This window comes from Aotus nancymaae, unplaced genomic scaffold, assembly GCF_030222135.1.
Source record: "Aotus nancymaae isolate 86718 unplaced genomic scaffold, 86718_ANA_hifiasm-v0.15.2.pri h1tg000012l, whole genome shotgun sequence".
Taxonomy (NCBI): domain Eukaryota; kingdom Metazoa; phylum Chordata; class Mammalia; order Primates; family Aotidae; genus Aotus; species Aotus nancymaae.
In genome coordinates, this window is record NW_026988423.1 from 27,151,014 (window position 1) to 27,159,030 (window position 8,017).

An 8,017-nucleotide genomic window follows, 5' to 3' on the forward strand; every position below is an offset into this window, starting at 1 on the left:
GTTCCGGCGTTCCCGGGCTTTCATTTCAAATTTGCATGCCCCGCCCTTGTCAGAGGGCGTGGCTTCCGCGGTTGACTCCGCCCCCGGGGCCGCCTCCGTATGGGCGGCCGGGGCTTCCTCGCTTGTATCAACTGAGCGAAAAGACAAAACCGAAATAGATTGCGGGGCGAGGGCGAGAGAGGTCTGTAGAAGGCGGAGAGTGGTCCACGTTTTCCTGGAGAAAGACAAGGTCCCAGGGCATCATCACTAGAGGAGCCCAGGCTGCGCTGGGCCTTTAGTTCCTCCACAGCTGGCGGGAAGACCAGCCTCGTACCTGCTGGACCAAGGACCTGTTCCGAGTCGGGGAAGCGGAAGGCCTGGAGGGGCTTCCCAGAGCAGGGACTGGACTTCCTCTGCCAGGCAAGAGGCTGACAGCAGACACCTGGCAGAGGGAGGCGGCGCGTGGACAGCGAGGATAAAATAAAAACAAAAAAAAAAAGGCCGGGCGCGGTGGCTCACTCCTGTAATCCCAGCACTTTGGGAGGCCGAGACGGGTGGATCACAAGGTCAAGAGATCGAGACCATCCTGGTCAACATGGTGAAACCCCGTCTCTACTAAAAATACAAAAAATTAGCTGGGCATGGTGGTGCGTGCCTGTAATCCCAGCTACTCAGGAGGCTGAGGCAGGAGAATTGCCTGAACCCAGGAGGCGGAGGTTGCGGTGAGCCGAGATCGCGCCATTGCACTCCAGCCTGGGTAACAAGAGCGAAACTCCGTCTCAAAAAAAAACAAAAAAAACAACAACAAAAAATGACCCCCAGCAAGGATCCTCCCCAGCCCCTGTGCCTGCGACTCCTGTGGTTTCTGTGCACGGACCGTGTCCTGTGCTGTGTAGGGAAAGTTGCCTCTCTCTTGGGACGTGAATTCCTTCCACCTCCTCCTCTCCCGGTTACTTCTGACTCGACTCAGGTTGTCACGACGCCGCTTGGGTATCACCCCTCCAGGAAGCAGTCCCTTAATGAAGGGCCCTCGGCAACCGCCCCATATGTGACTAGTAGCCCTCCTATGTATTTCATCGCACCCTGTTATTTATATCAGCTACTCCACTCACCACCCTTCTGGGCAATCCTTTATCTCCCCCCCCGAAATCCTATCACTGGGGGCTGGGACCCTCATCAGTACTTACCCCTGTTTCCCCGCGCTAGTCTGGTGCCTGGCATGTGGAAGGCACTCAGTAAACGTTTCCAAATCTGAAACTTTCTGAGTGCTGAAATGGCGCTCAAAATAAAATAAAAACAAAAAAAAAAATTCTCAAAGGAGATGCTCATCGGAGCATTTTGGGATTTGAGATTTGGGATTAGAGATACTCAACCGTAAGTAAAATGCAAATGTCCCAAAACGAAAAAACCTGAAATCTTAAAGTAAAATAATCAAATAATAAATGCAAATCAAATAATAATTTAAAATCAAATAATAAATGCACATAGCAAAAAGACATAGGTGAGTCCTTTATCCCTGACTCTTGGACCACCCCACCACTTCTTAAAGTCAATTACAGTAACTAGTTCTGTTTTCATTCCTTCCACAGATATTTCTTATGAACATAGATAAACACATATATGTAGTCCCCCTTTTACATAAACAGTACCATTTAGCACAGTCTGTATTTTTTTCCTTGAAATTACAGCTTTAAAATTCTTTCCATGGTCATACTTACAGTACCGCCTTATTCTCTCAAAGAGCTATATAGTCTTTTCCTTTCTTCCTTCATTCCTTTCCCCTTCCCTTCTCCTTCCTTCCTTCCTCCCATCCTTTCCTCCTTCCTTCCTTCCTTCCTACCTTCCTCTCTGCTTCTTTGAGTTTGATTGTTTTAGGTTCCTTATATAAGTGAGAACACGTGGTATTTTTTTTCTGTGCCTGGCTCACTTCACATAGCATAAGGTTCTCTAACTCTATCCATGTTGTCACAAATAACATAATTCCCTTCTATTAAAGTCCAAATAGCATTCCATTGTGTATACCTCCAAATTTTCTTTATCCACTTGTCTATCGATGGGACACTTAGTTTGATCCCATCAGTTGGCTAATGTGAATATGTAAACAGTACTGCAATGAACAGGTTTTCTTTTTATTTTTGTTTCTCTTTGTGTGTGTGTGGCTTTTTGTTTGTTTGTTTCATAGAGTCTCTCTTTTATCCAGGCGGGAGCACAGTGGTGAAATCTCAGCTCACTGCAACTGCCACCTCCGGGCTTCAAGCCTTTCTCCCACCTCAGCCTCCCGAGTAGCTGGGACTACAGGCGTATGCCACTGTGCTGGGATAATTTTTGTATTTTTTGTAGAGTGTGAGTTTTGCTATGTTGCCCAAGCTGGTCTCAAACACCTGGGCTCAAGCAATCCGCCTGCCTGGGCCTCCTGAAGTGTTTGGATTACAAACATGAGCCACTGTACCCAGCAATACAATGACTATGGGAGTGCAGACAAACCGATTTCAAATCTTTTGGGTAAATACTCAGAAGTGAGATTGCTGGATCATTTGGTAACTCTAAGTTTTTGGAGGAATCTGCATATAACTTAATGACTATCCTAATTTACATTCCCACCCATCTACTGCTTTTTAAATGGGAAGCTTTGATGCAATTTAAAATATTTTCTATTGTCTTTTAAATTCTTTTAAGCCACTTATACCTTGTGCCATTTTCATTAGTATTTTGCTATCTGTTATCTTGTACGTAGTTAAAATGTTTCATACAGGCTGGGCACATTGACTCATGCCTGTAATTCCAGCACTGTCACACCTGATGGATTCTTTCTGCCCAGAAAAATCAACGCCCTGAGAACAGCAGGTATCACAGCAAAGAAAGAGTTTCATAACTGCAGGGCCAGCCACGCCAAAGGATAGGAGGTATTTCCCAAATATGCCTCGCCAAGATTTTGGAGGCTAGAGTTTTTCAGGGTACTTTGCTAAGCAGGGAGCTCAGGCACTGAAACAATTGATTGTCTGGAGATGAAATCACAAGGGTGTCTAAAGTGTCTTTGTGTAATTGCCTCAGTTCCTGGGACAGGGTCTCAAGATCAGCAGCATCTCTTGGTCTGCTAAATCTGAAAATTATCTCTAAGACCCATTCTTTATTTCACAATAGTGATGTTATCTATAGGAGTAGTTGGGGAAGTTAAAAATCTCATGACACCCCAGTTGTGTGAGTCCGGAGCAGCAAACAACTTCTGAGAAACAATGCTAAGAAATGATAGGTCATTGTTTAACTTTACCTATTCTTTACCAAAGTTCAACCCCCTGCCATAATTCTTTCTGATTGATTGATTAATTGAGTCTCACTCTGTTGCCCAGGCTGGAGTGCAGTGGCAAAATCTCGGTTCACTGCAACCTCTGCCTCCCCCTCCCAGGTTCAAGCAGTTTTTCCACCACACCCAGCTAATTTGTATTTTTAGTAGCGACGGGGTTTTGCTATGTTGGCCAGGCTGGTCTTAAACTCCTGACCTCAGGTGATCCGCCCGCCTCAGCCTCCCAAAGTGGTGGGATTAAAGGCATGAACCATGGCACCCAGCCTACAGTTCAACTTTAAAACAAAGATGATGACAGCCCCTTCCTGAAACTAGCCCCTTCCTAGCTTGGAGACTGAAACTACTCTTGTAAAACTAAGAATCAGCCACAGGGTTAGAATCTTGGCTTAAGAGTCACATAGTCAGAGTTCACAAAATTTGTAACATCCTTAATTGCTCCTGCAGATAATATCACTGTACTAATTATAGTAATTATAGATAATACCGCTATTATAGATATCACATGTCTAAAAATAGACTTTTAAAATAATAAGAATAGTTCCATTATATGGAAGCAACAACATATTTTTTTCTACTAGACAACATGTTTTCTTTCCTCTAAGTAAAAATCATCTTTATCTACTTGCAAGCTAAAAGTTTAGTCTGCCACAGTTTCATGGATGGTGGCAGAGAGGTAAGACTCCTTACTCAGAAACAAAAGATTTTGTTACAGTAATTGCAGTGGTCGGACTATTAGCATTTTCTGTGACAATTTCCTGAGCTCTAGTTTCTGCAGGCCAGGGCAAAAGAGGGCCAGGTGACACTTGAACCTGCAGTGATCTGCACTATAGGATGAGAGGCCTGAGCTCAGGAAATCTGAATATTTTATACTAGACCTTAAACATGCCTGCCCTTTACCACTAAGGGAGATACTAACTCAATCTTTTAAGTCTGTTTGCTGTACTATGTCCTTGAAAAGATAGTCTAGAACAAAGGCAGAAAACCACAAGACATGCAGAAACAGGAAAGCCCCTGGAGAATTATTTCCCAACACAGCTTAGAGAAAACTTTAAATGCTACTTGGGACCAGGTTAGGTGGCTCATGCCTGTAATCTCAGCACTTTGGGAGGCCGAGGTGGGTGTATCATCTGAGATCAGGAGTTCAAGACCAGGCTGGCCAACATGGCAAAAACCCATCTCTACCAAAAATACAAAAAAAATTAGTCGGGCATGGAAGTGCACACCTGTAGTCCCAGCTACTCGGGAGGCTGAGGCAGGAGAGTTGCTTGAACCTGGGAGGTGGAGGTTGCAGTGAGCCGAGATCATGTCACTGCATTCCAGGCTGAGCAACAGAGCAAAACACCTCAAAAAAAAAAAAAAATGCTACTTGCAATATAAATGAAGATTTCATAAATTGGAAAATCTACCCTATTCTTGGATAATACCAATAAATATAGTGGAAAGTCTAATTACTCCTAATCCATAAATTTAATGCTAATCTAATTAAAATACCAATAGGTGGAGCAACAGAAACACTCTTTAATTGCTGGTAGGATTAGAGAACAGTGTACTTTGAGATTCTAATTATAAAAAAAAAAAAAGAAAACAGTGTAGCTAGGCCCGGCACAGCGGCTCACTCCTCTAATCCCAGCACTTTGGGAGGCTGAGGTGAGTGGATCACTTGAGGTCAGGAATTCTAGACCAGCCTGGTCAACATGGTGAAACCCTGTCTTTATTAAAAACAAAAAAAAATTAGCTGGTCGTGGTGGCAGGCTCCTGCAATCCCAGCTACCTGTAAGGCTGAGGCAGGAAAATATCTTGAACCCCAGAGACAGAGGTTGCCATAAGCCAAGATCACGCCACTGCACTCCAGCCTGAGTGACAGAGCGAGACTCTGTCTCAAAAACAAACAAACAAGAAAATGGTACAGCTACTTTGGAAAACAGTTTGGCGGTCTCTTAGAAAGCTAAACATTGTCTTCCATATCGTCTAATAATTATGCCCTTAGGTGTTTACCCAAATGAGCTGAAAACTGTGTTCACACAAAATCCCAAACATGGGGCTGGGCACAGTGACTCACTCCTGTAATCCCAGCAGTTTGGGAGGCCGAGGAGGGCGGATCACCTGAGGTTGGGAGTTGGAGACCAGCCTGACCAAAGTGGAGAAACCCTGTCTCTACTAAAAATGCGAAAAAGAAAAAATTAGCCGAGCATGGTGGTGCATGCCTGTAATCCCAGCTACTCGGGAGGCTGAGGCAGGAGAATCGCTTGAACCTGGGTGGCAGAGGTTGTGATGAGCTGAGACTGCACCATTGCACCCCAGCCCGGGGAACAAGAATGAAACTTCGTCTCAAAAAAATAAAAATAAAAATCCCAAACATTTTAACCAAGATGTTCTTCAGTAGCTGAATGGACAAACTGTGATACATTCATATAATGAAATATTATTTAGTAATGAAAAGAGCCATCAAGCCACAAAAAGACATGGCAGAAACCCAAATGCAAACTGCTAAGTGAGAGAGGCCAGGATGCAAAGGCCATGTGCTGTATGATTCTAACCACATGACATTCTAGGAAAGGCAGAACTGTGAAGATTGTAATAAGATCAACTGTTGTCAGGGATTCCGTGGAGGACCAGAAGAGCGGGATGAATAGGTGAGCCATGGGATTACTAGGGCAGTGAAACTACTTATTCTGTATGACATTGTAATGGTAGACACATGGCAGGTATCTTCCACAGACCCCCTCGCCTCTGCCCCCAGTCTCTTTCTGCTCTGTCTTTTCGCTCGGTTGAGACAAAGAAGGAAGTTGTCCCCAGAGAAGCCCCGGCTCTCCACGCGGAGGCGGCCCCAGGGGCGGAGTCAACCGCGGAGGCCACGCCCCCTGGGAAAGGGAGGGGCATGTAAATTTGAAATGAAAGCCCGGGAACGCCGGAACAATCTCGGTGTAAGATTTCCCTTTTCAAACGTGGAGAATAAGAAATCGGCCCGAGTGTGTAATGGCATCAATAGTGGTGTGGAGGAGATCAAGGGAATGAGACGAGGAGCGAGGCTGGAGGTCTCACCGCGACTTGAATGTGGATGAGAACGGGGTGGTAACTGCGGGGGCGAAAATGACAGTATCTCTTCTCGGCTTTTTGGTTAAGATTTTGTGTAGTGTTTTTTTTTGTTAGTTTCATATCTGACACGTTATATATTTCAGGACAACATCTTAAACGTGTTTTTGGAGTTGGGAGATGAGGCACGAGCTTGCTCCAACCAGTCGACGCATCGACCTGATATTGCAGTACTTCCAACAACAATGAATACAATCGGTTTACAAAAGTAGATTTAGGTGTACTGCCAAGTGGTTTGTTTACATTTGTTATCTGAGATGCGCGAGGTTTTCTATTATTTTGAAAGTACTCGTAAGTTTTTTCATTTGGTGGAGTCTGGGCCTTTGGAAATAATTAGATTTGTGTTTGAGCATCAAAAGATGGTGACCCTTTTAAGAAGTGGAGTTCACCAGTTACCTAGTGTAGGCCTTTTAACTTTTTCCTTTTTCTTTAAAAAATTTGAGTTCCGGGATACAGGTGCGGAACGTGCAGGTTTGTCGCATGGGTGTGCCGGTGCCATGGTAGTTTGCTGCACCTATAAACAGTCATCTATATTTGAAGCCCCACTTCGCATGTATTGTGTCTTTGTCCTAATGCTCTCTCCCCTAACCTCCCGGGGCTCCACCCCTTGGTGTTCCCCTCATTGTTTAACTCACACTGTGGGTGAGAACCTGCGGTGTTTTGGTTTTCTGTTCCTGTGTCTGTTTGCCGCGAATGATGGCTTCCAGCTTCATCCGTGTTCCTGCAGGAAACATGAACTCATTCTTTTTTATTGCTGCATGGTCATTCCGTGTTGTTATATGAGCCACATTTTCTTTGTCCAGCCTATCATTGATGTGCATTCGAGTTGGTTACAAGTCTTTGCTATTCTATTTTTTTTATATCACCTCTCCCCCAAGTCTTTGCTATTCTAAACAGTGCCTCAATAAACATACGTGTCCATGTGTTAAAAAAAAAAGTTCAGATTTTGAAGCATTTTAGATTTCAGATTAGGCATAATAAACTCATACTGATACATGCTACAAGGTGGATGAAAGTTGGAAACATTCTGCCAAGTGAAAGAAGCCAGACATAACAGTTTACATATTACATAATTCAATCTGTATGAAATGTCTAGTATAGGCAAATCTATAGAAACAGAAGCTAAGTTATTGTTTGCAAGGAAGTGGAGAAGAGAAGAATGGAGAGTGATTCCTGATGTGTATGGGATTTCTTTTGGAATAATGAACGTGTTCTAGAATTTAATAGTGTTAATGGTTGCACAATTCTGTGTACACATAGAACTAAAACTACCAAACCGTATACTTTAAAATCGTGAATTTTGGCCAGATGTGGTGGCTCACAGCTGTAATGCCAGCACTTTGAGAAGCTGGGTGGAAGGATTGCTTGAGATCAGGAGTTCAAGACCAGCCTGGGCACCATGGCAAGACCTCATCTCTATCAAAAATGGAAATAAATTAGCTGGGTAAGAGGGCTCATGCCTGTAGTCCCAGCTACTGGGGAGGTGAGGTGGGAGGATCCCTTGAGCCCAGAAGATCAATGCTGCAGTGAGCCACACTCATGCCAGTGCAGCAGAGTGAGCCCCTGTCTTTAAAAATAATAAAAATAAATTTTATAATATGTGAATTATAATTTTAAAAACTGGATGAGAAAGAAATCAGGTCA

At 44.0% G+C, this 8,017-nt stretch overlaps 1 non-coding gene across 1 annotated transcript; it reads left to right on the plus strand.

Moving 5' to 3' along the window:
• The first annotated feature begins 6,378 nt into the window (after positions 1–6,378).
• On the plus strand, positions 6,379–6,569 carry LOC135274712 (U2 spliceosomal RNA). The gene has a single exon (XR_010342488.1). It is a non-coding gene; the product is annotated as a U2 spliceosomal RNA (small nuclear RNA).
• Positions 6,570–8,017: the final 1,448 nt, after the last annotated feature.